The sequence below is a fragment of the Manis pentadactyla genome, chromosome 4 (assembly GCF_030020395.1).
Source record: "Manis pentadactyla isolate mManPen7 chromosome 4, mManPen7.hap1, whole genome shotgun sequence".
In the NCBI taxonomy this organism is placed as follows: Eukaryota; Metazoa; Chordata; class Mammalia; order Pholidota; family Manidae; genus Manis; species Manis pentadactyla.
In genome coordinates, this window is record NC_080022.1 from 20,982,067 (window position 1) to 21,006,375 (window position 24,309).

Here is a 24,309-nt window from a genome sequence, read left to right on the forward strand (position 1 = left end):
GGAGCTGTTAAGGATCTCAAATTCAGCTCTATGATCATTTGTTTGTTCACACCGTCACCCAGCAAAATGCTACCTACCTGTCAGGCTCTGCTCAGCGCCGGGGATATGGGGTGAACGTAACTGAAGGGGCCCGGTGCTCAGGGAACTGACAATTTCATGGGGGAGACAGAGAGAAGCAATGTGAGCACAGTCACTCTACAAAGACAATGGTATGCTCAGAAGATTTAAAAAAGAGATCTACTTAGAAAGGAGGTGACATTTCTGTTGAGGACTGAAAGAGGACCAGAGCAAGAGCATTCCAGGCAGCGGGGTCTCCATGCATCCAGGACTGAGGCAGGAGAGGGCTTGGTGTGTTCCAGCAGTGCCCTGACCTCCAGCTGCCACTCCACCCTCATCTCGTGCCACCTCCCCACTAGGCTCCAGCCAAAATGGATTTCCCAGGTGGGTCTTCAAACTCGTCCAGACCTTTCCTGCCTCAGCCTGCTCACATGCAGAGGCCTTGAATGCTCTTCCGTACCCACACCCCCCTTCCACCTGGCCACTCCAACTCTTGCTTCAGATCTCAGCTGAATTTCACTTCTTCAGGAGGTCTTCACCAACCCCCGACCAGGTCAGTCCCATCTCAAAGCTCCCTGTACTTCATAAATCTTAGTGCAGTTGTAATCGCATTCGTATTTGAGTGGTTAACGCTCTCCCACTGGACTGTGAGCACCAGGAGAACGAGGACCTTATCCATCTATTTAACACTATTCCCAGCACCATGAACCAATAAATAAAAAATAAGCCTTGTTAATTACACCCATCCCTTAGGGAGCCCTGGAGTAGTGGAAATGCTTGAAGAAGCTTATAGATACTTACAAATAAGTTTAAAGAAACAACTGGCTCAAACTGGGATTTTGTTGATTGACAGAATTTTTGTGCTTTGCTCCATTTAATGTGGTGGTGGTTTGTCTGTGTTAAATTAATCAATGTAGGTTCCACTATTCCAATAAATCAGTATGTGATTCCTTTAAAAACAAAAAACTCACCCTCGAGTCACACTGTGAATTACATAGAGGACTGAGTTGCATAGTTTTATGCGGCTTCCCCTGTAATAACTTGCTGGCTTCTACTCAGCTGGGATCTTTTCTACTCCCAACGGTAGCCCTATCTGATCCCAAATCTCTGGGAAAAGACACTAGTTCTCAAGGAGTGGTCCATGGAAGAGGGGAGGTGAGAGGAATATCTCTGAGACCTTCAGGGGATTCCTAAGGTCCAAACTATTGTCATAATAATACCAAGACATTATTCGCCTTTTTTGCTGTGTCAGCATTTGCACTAATGGTACAAAATGGCAAGTAAAACCACCAGCTCCTTAGCACAAATCAAGGCAGTGGCTGCAAACTGTAATAGGGTCAGTGTTCTTCACAGCCATGCATTCAGTGTAAAAAATAAAAATAAAAAGTCAATTTTATTTTAAAATGCCCTTGGTAAAGTAAGGAAACTATTGATTTTATTAAACCCAGAGTACACATCTTCTTAATATTCTGTGTCAAAATGAGAAATACACATGAAACACTTCTACTGCAAACTGAAATACAGTGCTTATCTTCAGGAGACGCCCTCGCACAGCTGTTGGAGCTGTGAGCTGAACTTTTCCTTGGAGCACCTGAAAAAATGACTGACAACAAATAGCTGTTCAGACTCGGGTGTCTGGCAGACATTTCTCAGATATGAACAAAGTGAACCTGTCACCTCAAGGAGAACAAATGACAGCAGGATTTGTTGGCAGTGATAAAATTTGAGCTTTGAAGAGAAAATTAGAATTTTTGCAAAAATTCTATCTGTCAGGTATGTTGGGGGCACATGGTGAAGGGGGGAGCCTAGTAAACATAATGTCCTTCATGTAATTGTAGATTAATGATACAAAAAAAAAAAAATTCTATCTGTCAGCCTGAGCCTGACAGCTTTCCAATACTTAAAGAATTTTCTGATGAGATTGGTGGTGATATTAATGAATGCAACTTTTTGGTATCTTATAGCAAAAGGTCAATATTTTGGAAAGCTGCCTAATTCAGTGAACCACTATTTTCCAAATGAGGAAGGCATAGGCATGATGTTTCAAAATTGTATATAGGCAAAAGATTCAAAGAGTAAGATAGAAGAATACGTTATAGTGTAATAGATTCCAACAAAGTTTATTGATATGATTCAGGTTCTACACTGCCACTAACCTTTAAGAAAGTACCATGTGTGGAGCTTTGATATAACATCAAAGAAGACGGTCACTAATTATCTGAAAAAGACATTAAAATATTTCTTGCTTTATAAATACATATCTGAGTGAGGGAAGATTTTCTTCATACACTTCAATCAAAACAACATCTTGCAGAAGACTGAATGGAGAAGCAGATATGAGAATCCAGCTGTCTTCTCTTAAACTCACCATTAAAGGGATTTGCAAAAAATGTAAATCAATGTCACGCTTCTCCCTAAATTGTTTATGTTTTGAAACTTTGTAGTTATTTTTCACTTTATGCTAACATTGTTTATTTCACTTTATGTTAACATGGAATGAGTTTATTATTGGTTTTCATATTTAAAAATTTTCTTAGAATACCTTACTTTTAATTTTGAATATGGTAAATATTGATAGATATACCCCATGTAAACAAAAGCTCTCTGGGGTCCTCAATGATTTTTAAGGAAATGAGATCCTGAGACCAGAAGATTAGAAAATTGCTGCTCCACAAGCTCAGCCCCCTCCTTTTCCTTTGTGTCTGACACCCATTCAACCGGGACTGGCCTTATTTCTCCCCCCTGCTACACCCTCATGCTTCGGAGGACCCTGTCCCTGGGGCCCGAGAGACGCAGGGAGCCAGCCCACAGCTGGGCAGTATGTTGTGCTCATTCTGGGTCTTTGAGGAAGTCACAGCCTCAGCACCCCGGTCCCCCCACCTCCACCCCTAAGTCAGTCCCTTCCTCTTCCTGGGTTTAGGCTCCAGCTCAGCAGGGTGGGGGCAGCTATCCTCCGGAAACTGTCTCTAGCTGGAGCACTCAACCCAGGACATCCTCCTGGGCCCTGCTCCAGTGTCATGCCTGCCCAGGCCTGTTAAGATACGTCTTCCACTTTTGTTAAGAAAGAGTCCAGGGCTAGGGTAAGGCTTGTGAGGTACTCACATGCGTGTAAAATTTAAAGGGGTGCCAAAAACCTCAGTAATCAAGGTAAATAATGTTTCAATGCAATATTTTTAAAAATCAAAATCCATACTACTTATTCTTCTTTTTTGCCTCAGGCTCTAATATGCTCTGCCTGGCACTATTGTGATCCTATTTTCATTTAAAATTTTGGTATTTTGTTCATCATGGATTTTTCTGGTATAAATTGTTTTCTTTTTCATCTCATCGTGTAAATGGAGCGCACACACAGGTCAGCCCAACTCACCCACTGGGTCACTCATTCATGTATTTACTGGGCAAGGGCTCACTGCTCCAGGCCCTAGGCAGAGCACTGAGGCCTGGGAGAACAGACCCAGTGTCTGCCCTCCAGCAGCTCACACACCATTCTGCAAGACAGAGATTCAGAAATAGACAAGTGATAAGTGTCACGATGGTGCAGGTCCCAGACATCAGGGTAATTCTGAGACAGTGCCCCTAGCCCAGACTTGAGGGTCAGGACTAATCTCCTGCTTATGCTGAAGGAAGAGAGGGAATTAGCCTGCTGAGGAATCCCAACCAGAGGAGGCAGTATGTGCAGAGCCCTGGAAGAAGAGAAGATGTACCTTACCCTCAGGGAGCTTGAGACATCCGGTTTGCTAAAACTTGAAGTGTGAAGGGGGTGTGAGGAGAGACAGGGCCTGCAAAGTAAGCATCGGTTAACTTGAAAAGGGTCTTGAATATTAGCCTAGGGAGGCTGTACTTGATTCTGCAGAAAATGGGCAGTCATTGAGGGATACAGGACATGGGAGGGACATGGTTGGCTCTGGATCTGGGGAAGATGGCTTTGACTACTGTGTACAGAATGAACTAGAGGGGCTCCAGACCAGAGGCAGGGAGACAGCAAAGAGACAACAGCAGTTGTCTGCATGGCCAAAGGAGGCTCAGACCATGACAGAGCTGATGGCGGGAAGGGATGGTGGTGAGATTTATTTGAGAGATGGAATGGTAAGAACTTGGTGATGGATGGGATTTGGGTTAACAAAAGGGGGGAGTCAAGGACTGCCAGGTGCTGGCCAGAGGACTGGGGCTGACATATGGTCTTTCTTCATGGAGGAAGAGCATGGGGGTGCAGAGGATGAGCTCTGGTGAGGACCTTCCACATTGGGGGTGCCCATGAAACCCGCAGGGGCATCCAGTGTTAATCCCTGAGCCCAACATCAATAGAAGCCAGAGCAGGGGGAGAGACCTGGGCAGGAGGCAGGGTCAGAGGAGTCGGAGGAGAAGTGGGGAGCACCATGCCGGACCTAATGGAAGGAAGGGTCCAGAGCTGCATAACAAGAGGCCAGCAGTGGGAACAGCCACCGGGAGGTCAAATACAGTGCAGACAGAAAGGCGAACAGTATGTGTGGCAACATGGAATCTATCTCCTGTGATCAGAAAGAGAGCAGTTTACAGATTAGGAGTTGAGCAGCGAAAGGTGAGGAAACAAAATGCCAAATTCTCATTCAAGAAGCTTAGTTGAGCAACTAAAGGCCATATGTGAATCTTGTTTGTGTCCTGATTCAAACTGACTGTAAAAAATATTTTTTAGACAATTGGGAGAACTCAAACACAGACTAAGTATTAGATGGAATTAAAATACTAATGTTAAATTTGTTAGGAGTGATAATGAAATTGTGGTTCTATATTTTAATATTCCCTATCTCATAGATATAGAGACTGAGCATGTGTAGATGAAATTAAACAATATCTGGATTTTGCTTTAAAATACTCCAGGAAAAACATGCCTGCATGCTAAATCTCCACTTCAGAGTCAGCGTCACCATAATCCAACCTGTGACGATGTGTTTCCAGGTGTGTCTGACTTCACACACAGGAAGAGGAAGGCTTCTTCCTACCAGATACTAGACCAGAATCAGCATGGGGAGCCTTAGATGGAACCCTGACTTTACCCAAAGCTTTGCCCTTGGTGCCTCCAGTACCCATCAACCTGGCTCTTCCTACTTCTGCTGCCTTCCATCCAGTCCCAGGTCCTGGTCCCCATGTGACCCCCACTCCCTTGGCCCTCATCTCAGACTTAGCACCCTGCTGTCCCTTTTCATCAACAAAATACTTGAAATCACCCAAGATCAACCAAGTCTCCCCTGGGTCTGGGAGCTCATTCCTGCATGCCTTTATTCATGCTCCCCACCCCTCCTCTGCCTGCCTAACTATTGATCATCCTTTAAAACAGCTCAGGCCTCCTTTCCTCCAAGTAGCTTTTGCCAAGATTCCCTGCCTCCTGCACACCCAGCCCTCTGCCCCCAGGCCTGGTTAAGGGCTCCCAAAGCTCACCACTTCTTATACCACAGAAATTGCCTCTGTGTGTCTTTGAGAGCTCATGGAGTGCAGAGACCATGTTCATTCATTCACCTGAAAGTTATCAATGCCCTGCTCGGTACCTGGCATGTGCTACTGCTAACACAGGAATAAAACAGGCAAGATTTGGGCTCTTGAGGAGCTTATAGTGTAGTCAGGGAAAACAGACAAAAATAAAGAGAAACATAAATAAGCAAAATACTTAAAAATTCAGATGAACTCAATAAAAGAAATAAAAATAGTGATATGATGAAGTTTGCATAAGGAGCTGCTTTAAATACAGTGCCCAGGGAACTCTTCTCAGAGGAGGTGCCATATGAATGAAACCAGAGGGGAATTTACCATGAAGCTGACAAAGCTTAAGCTTCAAGACCTCTTCCTAGACCTTGTATCTAATTGTGCATTTGTAATTTGGCATCTTTTTGCCAAAGAGGGCTCCCCAAATTGCACAAGCTTTGGGGTACTGCAAAACTTGCATGTTCCCCTGGCTGAAATCTAAAAAGAAGGAACAACACAAACGAAAATCTAGAAGAGTCTTCCAGGCAAAGGGTATCATATGCAAAGAGCCTGTAGTGGGAGTAAGTTCATCAGATTCAGAGATAGGAATGAAGTTGTCATGTTCAAGGAGCTGAAAGGTCAGCACCTTCCCGTGGAAGTGACAGATGGGAAGAGTGTGGTGAGCTCAGAGAGCAACAGGCCCCGCATGGCTCCGCAGCCATGGTAAGGAGTTTGAGTTTTATTCTGTGAGCACTGGAGAGCCTCTGGAGTGTGTCAAGCAAGTGAGTAATGATCTGATTTGCTGTGGCTGCTAGGCAGACAACAGATGATAGGGGACAAGAGTGGAAGCCGACAGAACAACCTGGAGGAAGAGATGGTTGTGACATGGACCAGAAAGTGGCACTTCCAATTCCTCTCTCCACCCCCAGTGCCTGGCACAGTCTTGGCCAGAGCAGGAGCTTGGTAAACATTTCTTGGGTGAACAAATATCTAGCAAAACCAACAAGACTGACCCCATTTTGAGAGGTGCAAGAGGGCTGACCCAAGAAGATGGCAGAGGCCTGAGCTATCCATGATGTAAGAGCACCGGCAGCTGTCTGCTCCCCAGAGCAACCTCCACACAAGGCAGAAAGGGCCGTCTTCAGCCTCACTGCTCAAACTGTGCTCCTTGGACCCGCAGCCTCCGCAGCACCTGTGAGCCTGTTAGAACTGCGGGATCTCAGACTCCACCCCAGACTTACTGTATCAGAATCAGTACTTCAGAAAGATTCCCCGGAGGGATTTGTGTGCACACTGAAGTTTGAGGCATGCTATGTCTCAACACACTGCCAACCACATGCTTGTCTGATCTAACACCTTCCATGGCTCCCCAGGGCATAGGACCAAGTGCAAGCTCCTTTCCCTCCTCATCTCCCACTACTACTGCTCACCCTCTATGCCAGCTACACTAAACTCGCTGCTTCTCTAAAAACTCCATGTATCTTCAGACCTCTGTGCCTTTGCACATGCTGTGGCCCCTACTAAAAGTGCCTTTTGCCCATTGATTTACCTAGCAAAATCTTACTCATCCTTTAAGACCTAATCTAAAGATGCCTTCCCTCATTGGCCCAGGCAGAATGAGCTGCCTTCTCCTCTGGGTCACCTATTAAATGTTTTTGTAATTAAAAGAAATTTAGAAATAAAAATAAATAGCATAAAAATTTTTTTAATTTAAAAACTTATATAATATTTTAAAAATTTGAAGACCTGGTTTGAGGCATTTGCTTAGTGTTTGACCTTGAGCAAGTGACTTCTCTCTGAGCTTCAGTTTCTTTATCTGCAAATCTTACAGTCCTAGCAGTGGTTCCAAAGATAAGCACACAAAGTGGTCACAAATGACCAGGCCAACCTCTCCCCATTGGCCCAGCCTCTTGGAGCCAGGGGAGGCCTATGGGTCACCACTGACCCCAGGGGCTCTGACCCACATATTGGCTTTCCTGCCAGCTCCAGACAGGGCCTCAGCCTAATGCCAATCAAGCTTTCAACAGCCCAGGAAGGGAATAAGCATTTGGAGGGAGAAGCAGCAGCAGGTCAGACCACTCAGCTTAACATGCGGCACAGTTCCCAGCAGACCAAGACTGAGAAGCAGGCCCAGGTCCAGCACTCAGTTGGGGTAGACTAGGAGGGTCATAAATATTTATGAAGACAAGAAGAATTCTGCCATCTGGATCTCCCACCCTCTGCCCTGGACAACATTCAGCCCCAGCTTCCACTCTCCTTGCCATTCCCATCCTATCTGGAAACATTCCCAGCCCCTCAGGAACCTGGAGAAAGGGCTCCCATCCTCAGCAGGACAGTCAGAAGTCAGGGATCACAAAGATCTGGGCAGAAGGAAGTATGCGGTAGCTACTGCCTCAGTCTGGACTATGGGTCGGGAAGTTGGGTTTACCAGGCAGACCAGCCCCTCACATCTGTGGGGCCCAGAGTACAAATGTCTAAATATTTGTAAGCTATAAATCAGCCACATTGAAATCCACATGCCCCAGCAGCAACTCACAGCCCTGCAAGCTTGGTAGTGCATTCAGCAACACAGCCTGGGCTAGAGGTGGGGTGTGGGAGGGACACAGACTCCCAGTGGGCACCCCATGTGGGCCCAGGGACACCTTGCTCTGGGCATGAGCAGAGGGGAGGCAGAGCAGGCCGCCTGACTCAGGGCACTGGGCCTCCTTAACTAGTGAAACGCAGAGACGCTTCTTACCAATGACCACATTTCCTCCTCACATCAGCCTTGCTAGGTGAGTTTCATGAAATGCCCATTTTTCCAGGAAAGAAAGTCAAGTCGGAGAGAGAGAAATAGATTTGTCCACAGTCACAGCCATGGCAGATGAAAATCTGAGCTCTAAGGCCCATCCTCTCTCTCCTAGGCCAAGCTGTAGCCCCTGCTTGAAGCAAACCACTCCTTGGCCAACTCATCCACTCACAGACCTGTCCCACTGCCTGAAAACAGGAGCTTCAGCTGTTTTGAGGCCCCTTTGACCTGGACCCAGCTTTTACCTTTGTTGCCCAAAGCTGGGAATTGAACAGGGCAAAGGGGGTGGAGGGTCTGCTCTGTGTCCATCTCACTCCTACCAAGCAGCACTGGGGCTGAATCAAGCCCTGATTTAAACACTAAACTCTCCCACAACTCTGGGCCTCTGTTTCCTCATTGGTAAAATGAAGACTTTTAAATAAGCATTAGAGAAAAGTAAATTAAGAATATAATCCCATTGACAATAACATCAAAAAGAATAAAATACTTAGGAATAAACTTAACCAAGGAATTGAAAGACTTGTACACTGAAAACGATGAAACAATGCTGAAAGGAATTAAAGAAGACACAAATAAATGGAAAGATATTCTACGCTTATGGATTGGAAGGCTTAACATTGTTAAAATGTCCATACTACCCAAGGTCTTCTATAGATTGAATGCCCTAACAAAATCCCAAAGGCAATTTTTGCAGAAATACAAAAAAAAATCCTAAAATTCATATGGAATCTCATCCCAGAGGACCCTAAATAGACAAAACAACCCTGAAGAAAAAACAACAAAGCTGGAGCCTCACACTTTCTGTTTTCAAAATATTATAAAGTACAATAATCAAAACAGTGTTGTATTGGCATAAAGACAGGTATACAGACCAATGGAGTAGAATAGAGAGCCTAGAAATAAACCTCCACATATATGGTCAAATGATATCTGACAAGGGCCAAGACTACACAATGGAGAAAGGACAGTATCTGCAACAAATGGTGATGGGGAAACTGGATATCCACGTCAGAAGAATGAGGATGGACCGTTATCTTGTGGCAAATACAACAATTAACTCAAAGTGTATTAAAAATTTAAACAAAAGACCTGAAACTATAAAACACCTAGAAGGAAACATAGGAGGAAACTTCATGACATCGGAATGGGCAATGGTTACCTGGGTATGACACCAAAAGCACAAGTAACAAAAGCAAAAATAGACACATGGGTCTCCATCAAACTTAAAAACTGCATAGCAAACGAAATAAACAACAGAGTAAAAAGGCAACCTACAGAGAGAGAGAAAATATTTTCAAACCATATATTGGAGAAGAGGTTAATATCCAGAATATATAAAGAACTCTTATAACTCAATAACAACAAAAATAACCAGTTAAGAAGTAGGCAAAGGACCTGAAAAGACATTTCTCAAAAGAAGCTATACAAATGTCCAAGAAGCATACGGAAAGATGCTCAACATCATTAATCATCAGGGAAAAGAAAAAAATAAAAACCACAGTGACATATCACCTAACAAACATGAAGCTGGCCACCATCAAAAAAGCAGAAAATAAGTGTTGGTGAGGAGCTAGAAAAATTGGAACACTTGTGCACTGTTGGAGGGAATATAAAATGCAGCAACTATGGAAAACAATACGGAGTTTCCTCAAAAAAATTAAAAACAGAACTACCATTTAACCCGGAAATCTCACTTCTGGGTATATTTCTAAAAGAATTGAGAACAGGATCTTGAAGACATATTTTGCACACACCCATATTTATAGCAGCTCTATTCACAATAGCAAGAAGTGGAAGCAATCCAAAAGTCTATCAGCCAATGGAAGGATAAACAATGTGGTATGTATATATAAGGGAATACTATGAATCCCTTAAAGGGGAGGAAATCCTATCATCTGCTATACCAGTGGATGAAACTTGAAGATACTATTAATAATCCAATTACAAAAAGACAAATACTGAGTGATTTCACTTATATAAGGTATCTAAAGTAATCAAATTCACAAAAATAGAGAACAGGTGGAGGGAGAAACAGGGAGTTGTTTTTTAATGAGGCTAGAACTTCAGTCACGCAAGATGAAAACGTTCTAGAGACCCATAGTACAAACAATGTGCATATAGTTAACAATACTGTAGTGTACACTTAAGTAAGTAGGCGAATTTATCTTTCATGTTTTCTACCACAGTAAAAAATAAATTTTCAAAATGGGCCTAAGAAAGAGCAGATTGCAAAGTATATTGTATGTTTTTAACCTGGAATCATATGGCCCAGCTTTATGTCTTAACTGTGCAGCCTTGGGTAAAACTGTTTCCCCTCTCTGGGTCTCATCTATAAAATGGGGACAAAAACACCCGCACCTTATGAAGCCTTTGTAAGCATCCAGGAAGATGAAAGGTACAAAGTGTTTGGAAGGGACAGTGGTTAAGACCATAGACTCCTGAGTCAGGCAAACCTGGGTTCAAATCTTGCCTCTGTTGTGTCCTGGCTTCAGTGATGGGCAAGCACATCACTCTGAGCCTCAGGTCCTTTCCTGGTAAATGGAGCTGATAATATTCCAAGCACATATCCCCCAGAGTGATGTGGTAATTCAATGAATAATGTGTATAAAGTTCTTAACACAGTTCAAGGTATTCACAATTATCAGCTCTAAAAAGCTGGATCTACATGAATTCCAGGTAATCTGCTGGTTAGATCAAATCATATGTTTCTCAGAGCAGTGCCGGCTGTCTCCAGGTGCCATAAACACTCAAGACTGGTTCCCAGAAGCTCGCAGTCTTAACGATGTATCTGGAAGCATGATGTAGATGGCTGGAAACTTGGGTGAGGTTGACATGACCAGTCACAACGGTGCTATTTTGAAAGCTTCTGGGAACCAGTCACATCTTTTTATGGCAGCTGGGGACAGTTGGCAAAATGCCATTAGCCAACTCTTGCCCAAGACAATTAATTTAACTTCCATGAGCTTCTGTTTACTCATCTGTAACAAATAATAGTAATAATTACCTACCTCGTAGGGTTGTAGTAAGGATTAAATAGAACATGCCTGATCTATAAGAGCTCAATGAATGGTGGCTACTGTTAGTCTTACTTCTCTATTCCAGATAGGGTTAGAGGTGCCCCCTCTGGTTCCCAAAACATAACGTCACACTGCATTATAATGGCTGCTGATTTCTCTTTCCTTCTGGATTAGGAATTCCCTTGGTGCAAGGCTTCTTTCTGGCAATTCACCAGTAGGCATCACAGGGCCTCATACATGGCAAACACTCAAGAAATATTTACTAAATATATACACATGCACACATACACAGAGTCACACAGCCCCTCATCCTTCACATCCAAACCGTCATGCACCAATCTCAGCCATTCCCAGCCCTTAGATTCCCTGGGACAGCTAAAACCCCATAGTTTAATCATCTCCCTTCTGTGAGTCCTGGTTTTCTCATCTATGAAGAGGGAATACTATCAACATTGACCTCACAAGATAGCCCTGAGGTTAAATGCTAAAGTGTTTGGCATATAGTAGGTGCTCAATAAATGAGTAACCTCCTATTCTGACACTCCTGTTGCTTGGCATTTGTGCCCCAGGCTGGCCATGCTGGCAATACCCTCTAAAGATTCCCTCATGGAATGGTTTCATTACCATTTCTCCAAGAAGCAGGGGGATTTCAGGGAAATTAAGGGAGTGATTATCCTGAGCTCTGGGGCTCCCCACAGTTGGCAGTACAAGGAGTCTAGCACCATGCCAGGTACATCTATTGGTGGATGAATGGAGATGCTTGCCTGGGGAGAGTTCAGGGACAGGGTCTAGGGCCCTAGAGATGGGGGTGGCCTCGTACCCAAGTTTCCCAAGTTTCCCATGTTCCTTCTCACTGCCGGCCCCACCAACCCCAGTATGTATATTACACTGATTAGACTCAGTCTCTACTCAGCTGGCCTGGGACCTCCTGGTGGAGTTGGGGACCCCCGGCCTGGCCTGAATCTCTCCCGTCTCTCAGATACCCTGTCTGTGAGTCTTGAGTTACCCTCCCCCTCTGCTTGTTTCCTGGAAGTTGGACAGAGCAGGGAGGAAGGAGTGGGGAGGCATTTCCGCCTCCGGGCTTTCCCCAGCACTGGGCACACCCCTCTGTTATGCCAGTAATCACACCAATGGACTATGTCTTCCCTGCCTGGGAGATCCTGAGTCTTGCTGGTACCCTCGTAGGTACCCAGGACCTGGCCTAAGGGAAAATACAGGGTACAGGGCTCAGGCCTGGGGTCACATAGATCCAGATTTGCACCTGGCTCTGCTCTTTCCTTGCTGATCTTTGGCTCTTGCAGCCTCCTTTCCTTCATTTGCAAAATACTAAGAAAACCTTCCTCGCAGTGTAGTTGTAAGAGCAGAATGAAGCAACTTATGCATGGTTATTGCTCAGTAACTGTGAGCTTCCCAGACTTCTGAAAATGTTGGTTGAACGAATGAACGAGCGAACAAATTGGCCACCCACCAAACCAGCCACAAGCAGGGATAGCTGAACAGAAGCCACAGGAACTGGGATCAGAGGATCTGAACTCAGGCCTCAGCCCTGCCACCCACCAGCCTGAGTGAGTCTCTGCCCAATTCTGAGCCTTGGGCTCTTTATCTGCAAAATGCCACCCTCCAAAGCATTGATGTGAAAGGAAATGAGATCGTTGGGAGTGATAAAGGGTTGGTAAACAGTAAACAACTTGATAAGTTGAAGTGGACTTCTTAAACTATATAGGGATCTGCACAGATTTTTTACATGCTTTTCCCATCAGCCAGTGAGCTAACTCCAGACCCAGGCCCTATAGAACAAAAGGGGTGGGAGGAGCTGCTGAGTGGTAGTCTTCCCCCAACATGTTCTCTCTCTGTCTCACACACACACAGCCTGGCTCTGGACCCCCTTTGGCTGAAAGCACAAGGGCAGAAGAAGGTACTAACCTCTCAGCTGGTTTAGTTGCTGATCCTGCTTCTGGGACCTGTTACACTGGGCCAGGCCCACCTGCAGGTTGGTCAAGCTCCAGGCACATGTGGATATAGCCAGAGCCAGCTCCCCAGCCCACCCCACACAACCACAGACACACATGCACACACCAGAAGCTTCTCTCCCTTCCCAACATCAGCCAAGGAACCCAACAGTGTGGCTGCTCAGAGAGGTGGTTGCACTGGGGACCCAGAATGTGTCCTTCTGGGAACAGGCTCCACTCCCAATCCTGACACATCTCCCATGACCAGTTGAGCCCAGAGCTCCCAGGCTATAGCTCAGCTGTGACCCACCCCCTGGCCCCTGAGCCAACCCTTAGTGGAGTGGAGGGAAAAGGAGGGACTGCCACTGAAAAAAAGAGTACCCCCTTCTCGACAAGGCCACGTTCACAGGCCTGGGGTGGGGAGCAGGAGGTCTCTCCATAAAGCTCTCCCTATAAAAGGACAACAGACAAGATCCCAGCATCTCATCACAAACTCCCTCCCACTGCAAAACCAGTCAGGAGTGGAAACTTGGTCCAGGAGGCACAATTCGTCACTAATGCCATAGACTGTGAATCCCTCACCTGAACCTTGACTGGACCGATGGGGAAATCCAGCCCAGAGAAGAGAAAGGACTTGCCCAAGGTGCTAACAGTGCTGGGGCAGAGCTGGGACCTCCTGCCCTCTGTCTGTTCTTTTTCAAGTACAACATACTACTTATCATCCATGGATTCCACTCATATCCTAAGATCATACTACGCACCAAACTCAAACAAGACAAACTCCTCACGGTACAGCATTTACAGTAAGAATTGCAGTGTCAGTGTTTGTGGTAACACTGGCTCACGTTTGCACAGCATCTGACGACTGACAAAGCAGTGTCCCACCCAGCCTCACCCTTCATCCTCTGCACAAACCCACCAGGTCAGTACTTTAAACCCCAGTCTGCAAAGGAGGAAAGTGAGGTTCCTGAGTTGCCCAAGGCCCCAGCTTTCAAGCAAGAGCTGAAATCAAAACCCTGGGTATCCACCTCCAGCTCAGGGTCACTTCTTCCCCCTCGGAGCAGACTTCTTTCCTCGGCTGCATTGTCAATACCTAAGGGCAGGGATGTCTCTTTCTTTAGCTTCCCCAGCACCTGCGTGCGCACGCACGCACACACACACCAAGCACCCGCAGCACAGCTGGGTATTCAGTCAGAACTAAATCAGAGCTGCCTGAAGGCTTGGGAAAGACTCTGCTGGTTCCTTCATTCTTCACAGGTCAGCAAGTGTCTGGACAGCAGCTCCGGTTCCCCAAGCCCATATCAGGATCTGCTGCCAGCAAAGGACAGGAGGTACCAGCCTGTGCCCTGTCCCTGCACCGGGGACCTGATGAGGGAAACTGGTTGTGGGCCAGCTTCCTCAACCCCCAGGAAAACCTAACATCTAGTGAGTTCCTAAATACCCAGCCCTGTACCAGACCCTTTACCTTTCCCGACAGTCTTGCTGGGGAAGTGGCATTAGCCTCATTTAAGAACTTAGGAAGCTGAGGTGCCGAGAGGGAGTACAATTTGGCCAAGGTCACACGGCTTGTGAGGTAGATGGCATTCAGCTCCCTGAGATCTAGGTAGCCTCCCTCTTCACCACTACCACCTTCCAGTGAGGTCTCTGAGGTCACTTCAGCACTGCCTTGACCTCAGAGGACCAAAAAGGGGAGCTGGATTTCCTGGGTAATTTGGTCACAACAAATTATTTTTAAACATGAGACTCTGGGCCTGAGGAAGATGTGAAAACAGTGTCTTAAAACAGAACCACCCATTTGCTTGGGCACAGGCTAGGGGCAGGACTTTGGGCTCCTGAGAACATTTTCACATGCCTCCCCCTTGCCCAGCCAGGGCTGGGCGCCCCCTTACCTGGACCGGGAGCAGTGGCTGCAGCTGTGAGATCTAAGTGTCTCCGTTTGCAGACCCAGCCTCTGTGCTGTCTGGAAATTGCAGAAGTGAGGAAACAGAGTTAGCCACTGCCAAGTCACCCCTGGGAGGAAATGCCCCAGGGCCTCTCCACTGGATAGCACAGCCAGCCCCGAGTTGGGTCACCCGGACCCTGGGCACTGCTCAGAGGTTTCTCACAGAGCGAGGGGCAGGGGGTGAGGGCAGTGGCCACCGAGCCCGAGGGCTGGGATGAGAAAGAAAAGGGCAAAAAGAGAGCAAGAGGTGAGAGAGCGTGCACTTGAGAAACAGCACAGGGGAAAGAATGAGAGGGGAGAGAGGAGAAAGTCAGGAAGAAATGAGAGATGGAGGGAGGAAGGCCAGAGTATAAACAGTTATACACAGAGAGAGAGAGAGAGCACGCGGAGGAACAAGGACGCACAACAACCAGGGAGTTAAAAGAGAAAAAGATGAGACTGACAGTGAGTGTGTGTCTGTGGGACCATGAGAGAAAAAAAATGAGAGAAAGGGAGAGAAGGAGGAAAGGGGGAAAGGAGAAAAGGGAGGGATGGGAGGGGCTCAGAAGAGCTGCCGTGGCCAGTGGCATGGCTGGACTGGGCTTCCCTGGTGACGCAGGAAGAACCCGTGGGGACAGAATGCTGCAGGCCTGGGGGAAGGAGGACATGTCATAAGACTCTGACAGGAGTTTGGCAGCAGATGACTCAGTGGGAATAGTGAGGGTGAATAAGTGTGGGCAACTGAGGGGGTGAACACGGGAGTGTAAGTGTGCGTGAGTGTGAAAGTCAGGTGGGTGGAAGCTTTGCATGTACATAAATCAGGGAGGGACCAGAGCTCCCTGCCTCAGGATCTACTCCGTTTACCCACTCATGCACTCACTCAATAAAGGTAACAGGCGCTGTAGTGGGCACTGTCCCTCAGATATCAGCCAATCCAACACCCTCCTACACACAGCGGGAAACAGGTCCAGACAGGACCAGGGTCCCACAGCAAGGCAGGAGCAGAGCAGAGCCCCGAGAAGAGGCCCCTGACCCCCACACCAGCACCACACAGCATCCTGCCCCAGCCATGCTAGGTATTTGGGCTAGCCTCCTCCTGGTGACTGGGACCCCCACTGCTGTCCCTCTGCAAAGCCAAAAATGGATCTGAAAGGACAAACCATCTGTAACATACGCCTCAGCCCTGAAGAACTAGAGCCAAACATTTGCCCCTCTCCCACAGTTCCACCTCCATCACGCACAGCAGACACACTCAACTACTGACACATAACTTTTGCAGGCTCACATACACTCAGTGCATGTTATCACTGCAAAGACCCCCACTCACAATTACATCCCTCCACTCACACACACCCAGGAGCCCAAATCCGTTACCCCTTACTCACATTTGCCCAGAGTCACCTCTTCCTCCAGTTCATTCACACACACTGTTCCGCATTCACCCACCACACACACTCTCCCAAATCCCTCTATGTGGCCCAGGCCTCCTGCTAGGGGCCCTGAAAAGGCCCAGTTTTGTCATCACCCCTCATCCCCCTTGGAGGCATTTTGAGCTTTGAATGCTCTGAGACACAAGAGAACATGGTCTGTTTATTGCATTTGACCTTCACACCCACTGTCCACCTGAAAGCCTAGGTCTGCTCCCCAGTCCAGATCCTCTTTTCTAAAACTGGCTTCACTGTCTGAGAGGCCCTCCACCCACCACACACCAGGCGAGACATCAAGCTTGGAGGGACCTCCAGGATTAACCAGTCTGCATTTGACCACAGACTCCAGGAACACCTGTCTCAAACCCAGGACTATTTGGCTCAGCCTCCTTTTCAGTAGTCCCTTACTTATATCCATGTAGCAACTGAATTCTGGTACTTCTTTGGGATTATCAATAAGCAGAGTGTGTAGGCAGAAATTATTATCAATCTTTTACAATTGAAGAAACTGAGATTGCCTCCTCCTTTCTCTCACACCCGCATCCGTTCTGTTAGCAAATTCTGTCAGTTCTACTTTAAAACATATCCAGATCTGAATCTAAGCAAGTCTTTTAGAGCTCACCTTCAGTTTGTAGGAAATACAGGAGACACAAGAACAAATTAAAGGACCTTGCAGAGAAGCAATCAGCCAAATCCAGAATGTTGGACAAAGACACTCTACAGGACAACTGTTCTGGCTCCTTCAACAGATCAACCACACGATGAAAAAAACAGAAGGAGACTGCTCTAGATTAAAAAGAGACTTAAGGGACATAATCAAATGTAACCTGTGGATTTCTTTTGGACCCTGAATGAATCAAACCAACTTTAAAAGACATATGTATTAGTTAGGGTCCAGGAAAGAGATGGCACACTGCAAATGGGCATTCTGAGGCTACAGGGACTACTTAAATTGGTGAGGGCAGTATACTAGAAAACCAGAAGGAACCATGTAGTACCCCATGGCTACCAACAGGGGGAGCCCTTATACTCTCAAGAGCTGATGAGAGGGAGCAGTTACTGGAACCCTGAGAGGGTAGCTTTCTGGAGAGGGCTGCCTGACAGGAGCTGTGAACTTGGTTGATAAGATGTTGCTGATCCTCAATGACCTGACAGAGAGGGAACCAGGAAACACCTAAATCACTCATCTTCCACCCTCTGATGTCTTACCAGTGCTTCCCATTGGCTGATCCCAACCAGTAGTGAGGGAGATGGTTAATGTAGTCCAAATGGCTCCCACAGAGTAGGGTGCAGAAGGGTACAGAGTGGATCTGGAGTGGAAAACAGGAGCTATCCAGGACAGATATACTTGAGAAATCAGAGAGAATTTAATATGGACAGGATTTTAGATGATTTTAAGGAATTACTTTTATTTTTATTAAGTGATAATTGTGGTGTGGTTATATGAGAAAATGTCCATATATATGGAAATGCTAGAGATAAAATTACAGGGAATTTCTTTAAAATATTACAGCCAAATAACGATAAAAAGAGAGGAAGGGAACAGAAAGGGAAAAGGAAATGAAGGGATGGGGAGGAGAGAGTTGACGGAAGGATGGGAGGAAGGAAGAAAATGAAGGAAAGAAGGAGGGACGGGAGGGAGCAGGTGACAGAAAGAGGAGGGAAGAAAGAAAGGAAGGAAAGAAGAACAATCCCATATGAGCAGTGTAAACTCACAATTAGTGAAACTAGAAAAAGAAGAACAAATGAGGCCCAAAGTCAGTAGAAGGAGGGACATAATAAAGATTAGAGCAGAAATAAATAAAATTGAGAAAAATAAAACAATAGAAAGAATCAATGAAAGCAAGAGCTGGTTCTTCAAGAAAATAAACAAAATAGATAAACCCCTGCCCAGACTTATCAAGAAAAAGAGAGAGTCTACTCACATAAACAGAATCAGAAATGAGAAAGAAAAAAATCACTATGGATACCACAGAAATACAAACAAATATTAGAGAATACTATGAAAAATTATATGCTAAAAAACTGAATAAGCTAGAAGAAATGAACAAGTTTCTAGAAAAATACAACCTTCCAAGGCTGACCAAGGAAGAAACAGAAAATCTGAACAAACCAATTATCAGCAATGAAATTGAGTTGGTATTCAAAAACCTACCTAAGAACAAAACTCCTGGACCAGATGGCTTCACCGCTCAGTTTTATCAAACATTTAGTGAAGACCTAATACCCATCCTCCTTAAAGTTTCCAAAGAGTAGAAGAAGAGGGTATACTTCCAAACTCATTCTATGAGGCCAACATCACTCTAATACCAAAACCAGGCAAAGAAACCACAAAAAAAGAACATTACAGACCAATATCCCTGATGAACATAGATGCAAAAACACTCAACAAAATATTAGCAAACCAAATTAAAAAATACATCAAAAGGATCATCCATCATGATCAAGTAGGATTTATTCCAGGGATGCAAGGATGGTACAACATTCAAAAATCTATCAACATTATCCACCACATCAACAAAAAGGACAAAAACCACATGATCATCTCCATAGATGCTGAAAAAGCATTCAACAAAATTCAATATCCATTCGTGATAAAAACTCTCAACAAAATGGGTATAGAGGGCAAGTACCTCAACATAATAAAGGCCATATATGACAAACCCACAGCCAACATTATACTTAACAGTGAAAAAGCTGAAAGCTTTTCCTTTAAGATGGGGAACGAGACAAGGATGCCCACTCTCCCTACTTTTACTCAACATAGTTCTGGAGGTCCTAGCCACAGCAATCAGACAACACAAAGAAATAAAAGGCATCCAGATTGGCAAGGAAGAAGTCAAACTGTCCCTTTTTTGCAGATGACATGATATTGTAGATTAAAAAAACCCTAAAGAATCCACTCCAAAACTACTAGATCTAATATCTGAATTCAGCAAAGTTGCAGGATACAGAATTAATATGCAGAAATCTGTGGCATTCCTGTAAACTAACAATGAACTAGCAGAAAGAGAAATCAGGAAAAAAACTCTACTCACAGTTGCATCAAAAAGAATAAAATACCTAGGAATAAACCTAACCAAGGAAGTGAAAGACCTATACTCTGAAAACTACAAGACACTCATGAGAGAAATTAAAGAAGATACCAATAAATGGAAATACATACCATACTCATGGATAGGAAGAACTAATATTGTCAAAATGGCCATCCTGCCTAAAGCAATCTACAGATTCAATGCAATCTCTATCAAAATACCAACAGTATTCTTCAACAAACTAGAGAAAATCATTCTAAAATTCATATGGAACCACAAAAGACCTCAAATAACCAAAGCAATCCTGAGAAGGAAGAAAAAAGCTGGAGGCATTACGCTCCCCAACTTCAATCTCTACTACAAAGCACAGTAATCAAGACAATTTGGTACTGGCACAAGAACAGACCCATAGACCAATGGAACAGACTAGAGAGCCCTGATATAAACCCAACCATATATGGTCAATTAATATATGATAAACGAGCCATGGACAAACAATAGGGAAATGACAGCCTCTTCAACAGCTGGTGTTGGCAAAACTGGACAGCTACATGCAAGAGAATGAAACTGGATTATTGTTTAACCCCATACACAAAAGTAAACTCGAAATGTATCAAAGACCTGAATGCAAGTCATGAAACCATAAAACTCTTAGAAGACAACATAGGCAAAAATCTCCTGAATTTTTTCAGGAGCATGAGCAACTTCTTCCTGAATGCATCTCCTTGAGCAAGGGAAACAAAAGCAAAAATGAACTCATGGGACTACATCAAATTAAAAAGTTTCTGTACGGCAAAGGACACCATAAGCAGAACAAAAAGGCATCCTACAGTATGGGAGAATATATTTGTAAATGACATATCTAACAAGGGGTTAACATCCAAAATATATAAAGAACTCACATGCCTCAATATCCAAAAGGCAATTAACTCAATTAAAAAATGGGCAGAGGATGTGAAGAGACAGTTCTCCAAAGAAGAAATTAGAATGGCAAACAGACACAGAAAAAGATGCTCCACATCACTAGTCATCAGGGAAATGCAAATTAAAACCACAATGAGATGTCACCTCACACCAGTAAGGATGGCCAGCATCGAAAAGACTAAGAACAACAAATGCTGGCAAGGATGCGGAGCAAGGGGAACCCTCCTACACTGCTGGTGGGAATGTAAACTAGTTCAACAATTGTAGAAAGCAATATGGAGGTTCCTCAAAAAACTAAAAATAGAAATACCATTTGACCCAGGAATCCAACTCCTTGGAATTTACCCAAAGAATACAACTTCTCAGATTCAAAAAGACATATGCACCCCTATGTTTATCACAACACTTTTTACAACAGCCAAGATATGGAAGCAACCTAAGTGTCCATCAGTAGATGAATGGATAAAGAAGATGTGGTACATATACACAATGGAATATTATTCAGCCATAAGAAGAAAACAAATCCTACCATTTGCAACAACATGGATGGGGCTAGAGGACATTATGCTCAGTGAAATAAGCCAGGTGAACAAAGACAAGTATCAAATGATTTCACTCAACTGTGGAGTATAAGAACAAAGCAAAAATTGAAGGAATAAAACAGCAGCAGACTCACAGAACCCAAGAATGGACTAACAGTTACCAAAGGGAACGGGATTGGGGAGAATGGGTGGGAAGGGAGGGATAAGGGGGAAAAGGGGGCCTTACAATTAGCATGTATAATGTAGGGAGCGGGGACACAGGGAAGGCAGTATAACACAGAGAAGACAAGTAGTGATTCTGTAGCATCTTACTACGTGATGGACAGTGACTGTAATGGGTATGTGGTGGGGACTAGATAATAGGGGGAGTCTAGTAACTATAATGTTTTTCACGTAATTGTACATTAATGATAGCAAAAAAACCTCTATTACTCTCAGGGGACACAATACATATGCATCAATATATAAAAACAAATTCAGGATATGATTGACTATGGGGAGAGAGGGACAGGGCAGGATTAGTTAGGTACACAGGAAACTTCTATTATATTTGTGATATTCAATTTAACTCGACAGTGGTATTTGTAATATTTATATATACAAGTCAAGAAACATGCCACATATCAGGATTTACTTTAAAGTTACAGTAATTAAGACAGGCAGTCTAAGCCTAAGATAGAGAAATAGTGCAAATGAACAGAACAGAGAAAGAGTCACTGGAGGAGAGGAATTAACTACAAATCCAGAGACCCCCAGGAGGCCCAAAGTAACTTGGGCAGTAGGTCCCTTCTCTCTGGGATAGTCAGTCCTGATGCTTGGCAAACGTCAAGCCTATCTTCCTCCTCCTCTCCATCAAAACCTATGCTGCTCTCTGGCTCTGTCTCCCTCGGTCTTATTTATTATTCCTCCTCCCTTAAACTCTGGGACTTTGAATCCCAACTCTGCTACTGAACGTCTGGGCCACCGGACCTCAGGATCTTCACCTGTAAAGGGAAGATGTTCTCCCTACCGCACAGTGGGATTAGGTCTATGAAGGACAGTGCCTGGCAGCTCCTGTCACTCTCCTCCCTCCCCTTCCTCCTCTCCTTCATCCTTTCCCCACTCTGGTCAAGGCTGAGTCCTCCCTGCTCACCCTTGACAGCCTGGACACTCCTTCGATGGCAAGTGAGAACTGCTCCCCTCCCCCAGATCGTAAGAGGGGTCACTTCATCACGGCTGATCCTGAGAAGGCTCAGGGGTATGGCCAGGGCCCCCAGGAGCAAGATAACAGGGAGAAGATCCTGGCCCGGGGGGCTCCCTGAGGATTTAGGGCAGGAGAGGACTTAGGACTCAGGTGGGAAGGAGCCCTAGAGCTCCAGGCCCCACTCTTCACCGGGACAGACAGAAGCAACTGCCTGTGTGTCTGGGCAGGGGCACTGCTCGTGGAACCCCTATGGCTAGAATGTTCTGTAACCGCTGTTAAAAGAGGCCTCCAAGAGGTAACTCAGGTTCCTCCAGCAAGTGAAATTGGGAGGCTGGAGAACAAAAATAGGAGGCAGTCTTTCCACTGTGTATTTTTTTCTCTCTTGAGCTTTTAACTTGTTCATTTGTTACCTCTTTAAAATTTTTAATTTAAAATTTAAAAATAAATAACAAAGAGGTAAACTCTGGGGTCAGGCTTACCTATGTCTAAATCCCATTGCTGCCTCCTAGCTCTGGCATATTGGGCGTTTCTTAACCTCTCTAAGCCTTTATCGAATCACAGCTGTAAAATGAGGATAACAGTATCTACTTCATACAAGTATTACATAATTAAATAAGGCAATGCTTGTAAGAGCATTGAGCATGATGTTTGACCGACAGTAGGCCTGTGATACATGCTAGCTAGCTTTTTTTATGATCAGCTTATGCTAAGTCCCAAGGCCATTAGGAAGCAGTACCCAGACAACCAGGAGAGGTGACCTCTTCCATCATGCTCCATGATGTGGCCACGACCCCTAGCTTGTTCCTGGCTGCACCCCTGCCACTCCCGGTGTTGCTGCTGACTGGGCCCCAGCCCCTGCCTTGGCTGAGCAGTGGCATCTAAGGATCTTGGGGACCTGTTTGGGGGTGGAGTTCCTGTGACATGTACATGTAGTTGCATTGACGTATATGTGTGTATGGGATGTTTGTGTGTCTATGTGGAGAAGGTTTGTTTGCGAGTGAGCAGAGGGTCTTTCATGTCTGAGTTTGTGTGTCCTGCAAGGGTTTGTGTGTAGTGTCTGCCAGTGCTGATGTTTGTGTTTTATGTCTGCAAGGACGTGCAGTTCACCCTGTGGGTAACAACATGAGTCATGGGAGATGTGTCCACTGTGACAGTTTGTATATTGTGTGTAGTGAGAGGCATGGTCCGTATCAGTGGATGTCCATGGTCTGCTGTGTTGTGTATTTGTGAAGGGCCATGAAATGCTTGTGGGTGGGGAGGGTGTGTTGCGTGTGTGCTGTGTGGGAGAATCCTAGGTCTGTTGGTGGTTGTGTTAAAGGTCCGTGAGGCATGTAAGGATGTGTGCTGTGTCTGCGACACAGTGGGGCTGTGTGTCCGCTAGCGGTTGCTGATGGGAAGGAAGTCAGACCTAAGCCAGCGGACCCCTCCAGAGCCTGACCAGCCTCAGGGACTCTGCAATGCAGCTAGACAAAGTGGCCAAACTTGACCCTCTCACCCAGGCTACCAGCCCCTTACCTTAGAAACAGCAAGGGACAGTGGTCTATGAGGTGACAAAGAGGCTGAAGAGAAGACGGGGGCCCCAAAAAACATGTTTCCTGGACAGCTTCTCAGGGAATTCACGAAGTGGTGCCAGGAAGGAAGAGGCAGAGGGCAGGCCCAGACCTACCTGTGTGACTCACTTTACGCTCCGGTCCCCATTCAGCAGTGGCAGGATTAGGGGAGGCTTCCCTGCAGGCTCTGCTGGGTGGGCAGAGCATAACACCAGGAAGACAGCTCCTTGGGTGGAGCCCCGACCCCAGGGTCACCGGAAATACCCAAGTACAGCGAGGGAGACTCTCTCTCTCTCTCTCTGCACATTAGCTCACGCTAACATTACTGGGCTGGTTGGTCTGACATGGAGCCCCAGGCAGAAGGGCTGGGCCTGGGCTGGCAGAAGAGGGAGGAATTGTGTCCCATGTCTGAGGGAGAGATGGAACTGATCTGTCCTCAGGAACCCAAGTGTCGGTGGGCACTGCCCCAACTCCAGTGAG

The 24,309-nt window shown here is 45.5% G+C and overlaps 1 protein-coding gene across 4 annotated transcripts in view; it reads right to left on the minus strand.

Annotated features, from left to right (window-relative positions):
- PTAFR (platelet activating factor receptor) overlaps positions 1-23,964 on the minus strand; it is a 32,010-nt gene extending 8,046 nt beyond the window's left edge. The window contains exons 1-2 of one of the 4 annotated variants that reach the window (XM_057499894.1): positions 23,946-23,964; positions 15,137-15,207 (exon numbers count right to left, since the gene is read on the minus strand). The gene's annotated coding sequence lies outside the window, so the exon portion shown is untranslated. Of the gene's footprint in view, positions 1-3,424; positions 3,546-15,136; positions 15,739-23,794; positions 23,849-23,945 lie in introns of those variants that run through there. The other 3 variants (XM_057499895.1, XM_057499896.1, XR_008996938.1) reach the window with 3 other exon arrangements.
- Between the last annotated feature and the right edge of the window lie 345 nt (positions 23,965-24,309).